Source organism: Ipomoea nil, unplaced genomic scaffold (assembly GCF_001879475.1).
Source record: "Ipomoea nil cultivar Tokyo-kokei standard unplaced genomic scaffold, Asagao_1.1 scaffold0319, whole genome shotgun sequence".
NCBI lineage: Eukaryota > Viridiplantae > Streptophyta > Magnoliopsida > Solanales > Convolvulaceae > Ipomoea > Ipomoea nil.
In genome coordinates, this window is record NW_017616747.1 from 867915 (window position 1) to 878871 (window position 10957).

The following is a 10957-nucleotide window of genomic DNA, read 5'->3' on the forward strand; positions in this document are numbered from 1 at the left end:
AGTGCACATATATTCTATTTGTGTGCGTATATAATAATGCATATGTATGCATGTTAGAGGTAAATTGTATTGTGTTCTATAGTGGAAATATTAGGTGATTAGGTGGTCCAGCTGAAGCCTTGTTTCATCATTCCCAAAAAAGGTGATGGTCACGTGTGAAATCTGCAAAGGGATTCAGCTTTGCAAAAGTCATGTTCTTTCTGTGGCTTCCCAATGTTTCACCAAAGGCCATCTTGATTTTCCCAGTGCTTCACCGTAAAATCACCAAGTCATGCGGCAAAACTTTTCCTCGATCTATCGACGGACTAGAAGCGAAGCTCCAACACGGACCTCCCTGCGCTAACAACAGTAGGAAAACAGAGTTCTGCGATGGTGATCCATCGGCGACTACCACGAGGAACAAACTCCAGTGAAGGCCAACAACGGTCTCCGACAGTTTGACGGCTCCTGCGAAGAACTCCGGCGGCAACTCCGGCAACAGCAACGGTCAACGTCAGGCAGCAGCAGTGCATGGTTCCTGGGCATTAATGGTGAAAAAAAAAACGTCCGGCGAAGGTGAAGGAATGGAATTGGACGGCGGACTCCAGCGGCGATCGGCGACCTTTTGCGAAGAACCTCCGGCCAGCTGCTACGGGCCTCGACGGTTCGGGATGCGGTACGCGGCAACGACGGTGGTGCGAGGATCCACTTCCGGCAGCGCCGATCTCCAATTAGCTTCCAGTAGATGCAGCAGCTCCGGTGGTCCCTTATGGGTGGTGACCTTTGCGAAGAATCTCCGGCTGCAGCGTTGGCGACGGACTTCGATGTTTTGCGACACGGTAGAAGGCTCCAACAGCTGCGATTTGCGACAAAATAAAACACTACGTAGCAGCCGGCATCCTCGACGATTTGCGATGCGGTAGAAAGCTCCGGCGACCGGCGGCTTCTGCGGAAAGAAAAACAACAACAAAATTTTCGCCGAGGAGCTCCAGCAATCGGCAAGATGGCGGCGTCGGCGGCTAAGCAGCAGTCTCAGGCGATGGGTTGCGCAGTCCAACTCCGGCGACAATGGCAAGATTCCAGCGGCTTTTAGGCAGAATGGAGCTGGGCAGCGAGCGTTAATGGTGAAAAAAAAATCCAGTAGACTCCGGCAAAAAGCAGCGCTAGTGGTTGAGCGGCGATTCCTGGGGGCAATTATCCTTTAATGTCGTGCGGTTGTTTTTGGCGTTCCCTTCTTCTTGTTCCTACAGATATATATGTGGGGGGAAATGAAAATGAAAAGGTAAGAGTAAGAAGTGTACCTGGTCGAAAATTCAGACTATGAGTGCTTCTCAATCTTTAGTAGCAGGCTTTCGGCGTTGATAGTAAAGTTGATAGGTTCTTGCCTCAATTTATAGGAGATGCCAAGCGTTTGATTCGGAATGGGAGGGTTAGATTCGTAGAGTTCATGTTTGAATGGGAGTCAAGATGAGGTGTGATACGCTTCTAATCTGATCTTGTTGCAGGTTGTTCGGGCAGTTAGTAACCTGATTCCAGGCACCCAAAAAAAAAAAAAAATTAATTTAATGGGTTAATGACATCTTGTTGAATTAGAGGAAGTTGATTATGGATCCAGATATTCTGTTCAAGTACAGTACATAAATTAATGGGTCCAATTGTGCAAATGAGTTAATGGGTTATAGACAAAAGTGTGATTAAATTAAGGTCATTCTGGCAGTGGTTGGGTTCGTATGGAATGGCTCCAGTTATTTTGCAATAAGGGTCAATTTGCTCTTAACTAGAGGCCAAACTTGGTTTTATTTTATATAAGTGATTTTTGGGCTCATAAAAAATTCCAGGCATATGTTATTAAAATGGTTTGGGCTCATTTGGTGGCAATTTAATCTTTGATTTTGGGTTCGCGAAAGTCCGGACATACATTTGGGCCCATGGAATTAAAATGCACCTTGATGAAGTTGAAGGATCATTTGTTAAAGTTTCGAGACTTCCTCACTCCAAGCACGTGAAGCGGCATGTCCTGACAAGTCTCGAGGGGGCAATTTGTAGACACCGGAAATTTGAACCCGATAAATGGACCGATTAAAGTGTTATTGGGCCAATGTTGAGAATGATGATTGGGCCAATTTGATTAATTGGATCATGGAAATTAAATTAATTTAATTAGACCAATTAAGTTTGATTTGGGCCATTGAATTAATTAATTAATTGGCCCAAGCCCATTTCATGTTTGAATTCAAATTATAATTATAATTTAAATAATTTAAATATAATATTAATTTTATTATATTTGAATTAGATAATTATAATTTAGTTTGAATTTGAATTAGATTATACAATAATGAACCTGGACTTGATTCTAGGCAAGGTTCATTTTCTAGAATAATTAATTAATTAATTAATTGATTAAAGGGGGAGTTTGTTGAGGAATGTTGGTTAGGCTTCAAGTATAAATAGATCCTTCATTTCATTCCAAAACACACTTGAAAGTTGGAAGAACTTGAAGGCTTAAGGAGTTGAGAGCATTTGAAGAGCCCGAAGGCATTGAAGAACGCTTGAAGTTGAAGGCATTTTTCTTGATTTTGCAGGCAATTTGAATCCATTGCAGGGTTGATTGCTTCTAAATTCTTGACGCTCGTTGTTGGAAGTTACGCCACTTAAATCCCGGAAGCTACGCCACTTGAATCCCGGAGGCACGCGCCAATTGAATTCCGGAGGCTACGCTAATTGAATCCCGGAGGCACTTCCATAGATAACGTTAGTGAAGAATCAGAGGACTAGACAGAGATTTTGTACCTGCATTGAATTATACACACACTGTACAAGGAATTTTGTGAATATATATACAAAGTTTACTTTTTTGTGTTTACAGGCCCCTATATGAAAAACTAAAATTTAAATTTAATAATACTAAAAATGATAATATCAATTAACATAAAATAAGATTAGAAAATTTTTAACAATTTTTAAGAGTTAATTTCATTTTTGGTCCTAGATTTATAGGTGGCAATCCACTTTAAGTCTTTTTTTATTAGAACATCCATTGCTTTTATCAACAAAACAATTTAAATATTGTTAAATACAAGGGCATTTTGATATTCAATTATGATTTTTTTCAAAAAAAAAAAAAACATAAAAAATATTGTGGTTTAACCTACTTTGTATAAAAAAGATTGCAATGTCTTTGTTTTTAACGACATTTCAATGATTTTGTTGAAGGAGACTAAAAATGGTCATGACACAATAATACTATGACTAAATGAGGATGTTTTAGTAAAAAATGATTAAAAGTGAACTGTCACATATAAATTTAGGATAAAAAATGGAATTAACTCATTTTTTAAATACAAAAACAATCATGACAAAAAAATTTTACGTGCTTTACTTGATGCAAAATCATCAATAATTGCATCAAAGATTAATATTCTCTAGCATATCTTTCTCCATACACAAAATAAATTAAAATAAAACCAATCTTCATATACTAAAACTAATAAATTAAACTTACAATTTCATTATACATAGGAATCTTAATAAATAGAATTAAAAGACAAATAAAATTTCTAATTCCCAACTCTTAAACAACACTACGGTATAATTAGGAATTTAAAATTCCTAAACAACAATACAACAATTAACCTAATTTATTTTAATATATACTAAATAATATATAGTATGCATATCTTATGGCATATGGGCCCCCTCTAGAGATGGCCCTAGGCAGTGGCCCAGCCTGCCCTCCCCTATAGGCCGGTCCTGGATATAGTAATATATATATATATATATATATATATATATATATATATATATATATATATATATTTGTGTGTGTGTGTGTGTGAAGGGATGAAGAAAAGGGTTGAGAAAGATGGCAACAAACAAATAAAATAGTAGGGCAGGGTAGAGTGGATCTTAGGTTGGGCAGCAGAAGAGGGGAATGTCTGATGTGTTGTGCAAAGAAGCAAACATGGCTAAGGTTCTTAAAAGAGGGACATGGGAATAGAGGAGACATATCCCTTTCACTTACTTTTTGATATCATCAAAAAAGGGTCCTCTCCTCTCCTCTCATGTTACAAAACATAATACTGGAAATTGTTTTCTCCCCTTTTCATTTGTTGGAGAAGAATGGAGACTATACTTGCTTTTTAACTACAATTGACATTCTTCTTCTTCTTCTTCTTCTTCTTCTTCTTCAAAAAAAAAAAAAAAAAAAAAAAAAAAAAAAACTACAATTGACATTCCCTGCCTCACTTCTACTTACACTAATGGTTTATAACAAGTATCATAACACTACATTGAATTGCACATTTATTAATTATTTATCAACTCATTAAACCTTTCATAAATTAATTAAACTCATTTTAGAAAAATTTTAAACTACTAACATGTTTAGTTTACATAATAAATTTATAATGAAATAACATTCCTCGAACTATGGTACAAGAAATAGATGCTCCGCTTGCAATGTCAGATACCAACGTAAAACATTTTAATTTCATTCTTCCCAAAAGGTTGAATCCCCAATCCCAATTGTCCCTCACACCCCGGCCTAACAGAGTATCTGGGAGGATGTAAATCATGGTAACTCAACTGTGAACACATTTTAATTTCATGAATGAATTATTCCCCTCATATTTTTCGAAAGCTTTAGTATTATTAGCTCAATAGGTATAATCACATCCATTGATCCGGTCCAGATCAAGGGTTCAAAATGAAAATATTTTAAAAAAAAACGTAATGACATTATGATAATTTTGTGTAAGTTATTTTTTTGGTCTTTCGGTGCATTATTTTCCTTCTTCCAGTGCACATTTTTCTTTTTTTCAAGTGCATGTTTTTGTCTCTTCTAGAGCAAAGTTTCTTCTTTTGATTGCACAATTTTGTGCCTTGTAGTGCACATTGTTGCCTTCAAGTGCATATTATTATACCTTCCAATGCACATTGTTGTGCCTTCAAGTGCACATTTTTGTACATTCAAAGTGTAATTTTACTTTTCTAAGAGTAGTAGATCTGAACAAAATAAATAACTGAGATTTATGCACATTTTTCACTTGAGAGGTCCTTCGCACCTGATCTTAAGCCCCTCTCTCTCTCTGTATATATATATATATATATATATATATATATATATATATATATATATATATATATATATATATATATATATATATATATATATAAATTTAGGATCATATGAGAACACCTGTTTAGGTGAGATTTTGAGAGTAAATCTTGTGTATCAATCTAATTAATTTTAATGGTCTAGATTAAGTGTGTATGAACGCGATTAAATGTGTGCGAACACAATTAAGTGTGTGCAAATGTGACTGATCTAGACAATTAAAATTTATTAGATTGATGCACAAGATTTGATCTCACAATATCACATAAATAGGTGTTCTCATAGGAACCCTCCTCTATATATATATATATATATATATATAAGAGATCAAATGTGGAGGAAGTCTCCAGGTGAAACATGCGGTTGATTGTTACCCATTGATCTTGCCAAAATTAACGTCTAGGATGAACACGGATTAAAAAAAAAAATGTAGTGGCAATTTGATCATTTTGTGTATTGTTGAAACTTAAGGTGTATCATTTTAATACTTGAGGTGCGTCATTTTAATGCTTAAGGTGCGTCATTCTAATGCTTAAGATGCGTTTTTCAAAGCTTAAGGTGCGTCTTTTTAACGCTTATGGTGCGCCATTTAAACATTTAAGGTGCGTCAGTTATACACTTAAAGTACATAAGTTCTCCACTTAAGGTGCGTCATTTTAACACTTAAGGTGCGTGATTTTACCACTTAAGGTGCGTTTTTGTAACACTTAAGTTGCGTTATTTTTAACACTGAATGTGCGTCATTTTAACATTTAAGATGCGTCGTTTTAACACTTAAGGTGCATCATTCTAACACTTAAGGTGCGTCTTTGTAACACTTAAGGTGTGTCATTTTTACACTTAGCTTCTGCTCACGTGAGGGGGCGTGTGAGCATATAGCCATTAACGTGCAATCCAACTATCAGCTTAGGCTTTTAGTTGAGATGGAGCACATGCTTCAATTCTGCCTTCCCTGTCGCACTTTTTAGTTACTTATATATTTAATTCTCAAACACACCCTCAAACTTTCCACGAAAGTACAATTACTTTTGAATTTTTGAAAGGTGCAATTAAACACATTAACACGTCATTTTAGTGCATTGAAGTTTAAAAACATATTAGTGACTTGTAATAGTAGGACACTAAGGATCCAAGATTTTCGGAAAAATCATCAACCGATGAACGGTCGGTGATTGACTTCCTCAAAGAAGGCAACCAACGACCATTCTTCAACCATCAATTTTTTTTTTCTAAGTTATTATCAATGATGGTGGTCAACGGCAGCTAATAGTGGTCAATAACGGCAACTTGTTAGTTACTAGTAAATTGGACTTATTTGACTGAGTTTAATAAATTGAAATGCTTAATTGTATTTTTCAAAAGTTCAGGGTTTAATTACACTTTACACTTTTGAGTAAAGTTTTTCAAAAGTGTAAAGATGTATTTGATTATTTTTCTTATAATTTATTACGGAGTATTAGTTTTTGAACTTGAGTTCGTTCATACACGTGTATGAAGTGGGGAGCAGAAGAACAGCAGAAAATGAAGATACTCCATAAATTATGAAGATAATCTGGATAAGACAAACATACAAGGAAAGCACCTATACCCCCTCGCCGGCTCGCCCAACAATAATTGTTCCAAGTCTTGAAAACAATGCTTTTTCCCATTTACAAATCTAAAAATATGGAGTCAAGTAAAATCCCCACTCTGCACCAAGGAGAGGGGGGCATTGAAAAAACACAAAACCCGAAAATAATAATAATAATAATAACAAAAAGACAAAACATTTCTGTTCTTTTTCTTTATTCAGGTGGGGTGGAGGAAAATGGAAGTACCACATTTGAAATGAAAGTTGAGAAACATGTGTATGTGATTGTACGTTACTACTTTGGTCACTCAATTATTTTTTAATTATCAATATATAGTTTTTGGAAAATACTTGGTGTATTTTCATTTTAAACTCCTAACTTGTACTCATTCTTACATGTTTTTAGCGTATAGACACTTTTCAGTGGACTCACATGATAAAAATAATCAATCTTGGTTTGCCACCTCAGGAAGTATAAATGAGGGGGTAGAATTTTGAGAGTCTATGTAGTAGAACTCATAGTTTTTAGTTTTCAATTTCAACAAAATTTGATCCTCGAATTGTTTAAAATTTTATCAATTAAATCCTTCCATGGATCAAAGTAGTGATTTCTACATTTTAAAATTTTGTCAATTTGGTCCCTGGATGGGTTTAATTGATGAAATTTTAAACAATTCGACGATCAAATTGGTTGAAATTGAAAATTAAGGACTACATTGACAGTTGAAAAACAATTGAGGGAGCAAAATGATGATTTCCCTTATTACATATGTATCATAGCTTAAGGCAGACTAATCATAAGACCCTTAAAACCATTGAATGAGGTAAATTATGAGTCGTTTGTCAGTCCTAAGATTTCCACCCTTATTTATATACTCTCTACACACACAGAGTTTTCATCTCTCACTAGAGCATGACTTTACTTTTAAAGGAACAAGAATTAAATTTAGAATTTATTTTATTTGTTTATATTGCAAGATGGCAATATCTTTAGCTTACATACAATACACAACGTTGAAGTGAAAACTTTTATCTTGGAGGTGCATTGCATAAATTTTGTTAGATGATCCATACGAGCAATTTCATCCGTGATTTTTAGGAGATTTTTTGTTTTAATGGAAGAGATACGGTGAGTTGGAAGGAAGAGAAGGGAGAAAAGAGAAAAAAAAATTGTAGGAGAATAAGGTTTTTGTGAGTCCTACAGTAAAAAAAATTAATAAAAACAATCATTCATAATATGTGTTTCGTGCACTAGGTGTGCTAAGCGGACGCGTGCACAGTATACTTCCTCTGAGTGTGTTATTGCACATTTTTTTGACAATTATTTTATTCCCTCTCTTTTCTCTCTCTCTCTCCCCCACTTCGAATCCTATGTGGCCTGCCAAAACCATAAAAATCCACAATTAATGAGGATACTGAAAGTCCTAATATATATATATATATATATATATATATATATATATATATATATATATATATTCTATCAAAATTGTGTGCATATATTATGCTTTAATGATTTTTTTTTAATTTTATTTTTAGGGCATTTACAATACTAGAAAAACTTCTAGAGATCATTTGGTACTTTTTCATTATTAATTAAATTTTTGGGAAAATGTTTCAAAAGAATATACTTGATGGGAATAATTTTAATTTATAAAAAAAATTAATTAATATGTTTGTTATTACACTGAAAATATAACAATTAAATTAGTTGAAAAATTAATTAATATGTTTAGTTTGTTTAAACTATCCCAGAAAATTTTTATTCCATGAAATTAACCCACTAATCAAACCTTAGTCTTTATACACGCACAAGGGATCAAATTCCCAGCTTTCATTGGGTCTTTTTTTTTCATTCATGTTTCTAATGGGATTTGAACCCCACTCTGCCGCCTTCCGTCATGACATCAAGTCATGTGAGAACCACCCATTTTTCAATATCACGAATGCAGAATACTAGAAAACATAGCTACAAATAAGCTATAGCTTATTTTAAGCTACAAGCTACCAATAAGCTATAAACTTATTTGGTAAAACATATGTAGCTTAAAATAATAGCTTATTTTGAAATGCTACCCAATTATCGTTTTAAGCTCTTGGTTTTTTTAATTTTTTTTCCTTTTTGTTTTAATCCATATTAATTTACAAAATTGACATCATCTACCCTTCATTAATCAAATTTCGATCCCTAATATCTTAGTTTATCCTTTTATTTATGCCTTTTTACACTTATTAATTAATTCAACAATTAATTTTACTAAATACTTTAATTTTAATTAATTAACTTATTAATTACTAACTTTTCAACTTTCAACTTCAAACTAACTTTTCAACTAGGCGTGTTAACCAGAGCCTACATGAATTAATTATTACACAAGTTTACTTGGCCTCCATGTTCACCTTAACTTCTTTGGATACTATTAGTGGTGAATGGGCATTATATTGGTTTTGTCATTGAAACCTGGGAAATCCGCCACAGGACACATCAAAGGAACACGAGGGAATGGAGTAGTATACAGCTACATACTACATATATAGTACACGTACACCTTAATTACTTCACATATTACAAGCAAATATATATTAAAAAACGTAACACAAGAAAAATTAAAGTAATTAATACACTATAACCTATGACAATATGTATATAAAACAAATAAGAGACAAAAAGTGGAGACAACAGCTTGCAAAGTATCAAAGACCAACTCAATTTGGTTTTCATTGGAATTTGGAAAATCTCAATGGAATACCGAATACATTTATTTATTTAGGGTCGATTGGGAAGTCTAAAAAATATTTTTCAAAAAATATTTTAATTTTTGAGTAAATACCCAAAATGGTCCCTCGACTATAGCTAAATTCATAAATTGGTCTTCGACTTTCAATTTCAACCAATTCAGTCCTTAACTTTACAATTTTGACACGATTTGGTCCTCCATCTATTTGACCGTTTGTTGACTGTGATCTTTGAAGATATATATGTAATTTCACGTGCAAAGCTCAAGAGAACGCTTTTGGAGGTGACAACGTTGATTTAGAGGGAGAAGTGCTTCTCCGCTTGTTGCTTGGAGATCACAAGTTGGTTCAGCTTAGAGAATGCTCTTGGAGGTGACAGCGCCGTTTCGGAGGGGGAAGTGCTTCTCCGCTTACTGCTTGGGGATCACGAGTCGGTTCAGCTTGCCTACATCGCTTGGAGTCACGGCTTTCTCGAAGAGCCGCTCTAGGGACTTCGGCGATTTATCTATCAAAAGCTATAATCTCTCAGGCATGGGGTGCAGCGCCGGCCTGATGTCAATCGATCTCGCACGTGACCTCCTGTACGTGCACCCCAACTCTAACGCCTTGGTGGTTAGCACGGAGATTATTACGCGCAACTATTACAAAGGATCGGAGAGAGCTATGTTCATCCCTAATTGCCACTTCAGAATGGGCGGCACAGCGATTCTCGTGTCCAACAAGAAGCGCGATTCGGGTCGGGCCAAGTACCGACTCATGCACGTGGTCCGCATGCACAAGGGCGCCGACGACAAAGCCTACCGCTGCGTTTACGAGCAGGAAGATTCGCAAGGGAAAGTCGGAATCAACCTCTCAAATGACTGACGGTGAAGCCCTCAAATCCAACATAACCACAATCGGCTCGCTCGTTCTCCCGGTGTTGGAGCAGCTCCTCTTCCTCTTCACCCTAATTGGTCGGAAAATCTTCAATCCCATATGGAAACCCTACATTCCCGACTTCAAACAGGCCTTTGAACACTCCTGCATCAACACTGGCGGCCGCGCCGTCATCGATGATCTCCAGAATAAGCTGCAGCACTCGTCGGAGCACGTGGATGCCTCTAGGATGACGTTGCACTAATTCGGAAACACGTCGTCTTCTTCACTCTGTTACGAACTTAACTACATTGAATTCAAAGGGAGGATGAAAAAGGCGACCGAATTTGGTAGCAGAGGATTCAAATGTAACAGTACGGTCTGGAAATGCAACCGGAACCTTAAAAAACTGATGATGGACCATGAAATTACATATATATCCTAAAAAATCACAGTCATCAAACGGTTAAATAGACAGAGGACCAAATTGTTTTAAAATTGCAAAGCTAAATGATATGAACCTAGTCCAAGATTCAAATAAGATGGAGTATTGTCCCAAGAATGCTCTCAAAATAAAGATAGAGATGGATCAAAATACCTTAAACCTCACGAGAAACCCTTTGTCTCGAATCCTCAAAGACTTGGAAGAATCCCATGTAGCTTCAAGTACCTTGATGTTGCAATCTTCAATCAACTAG

At 35.5% G+C, this 10957-nt stretch overlaps 1 pseudogene; it reads left to right on the forward strand.

Annotated features, from left to right (window-relative positions):
- The first annotated feature begins 6763 nt into the window (after positions 1 to 6763).
- LOC109171506 lies at positions 6764 to 10662 on the forward strand (annotated as a pseudogene).
- Positions 10663 to 10957: the final 295 nt, after the last annotated feature.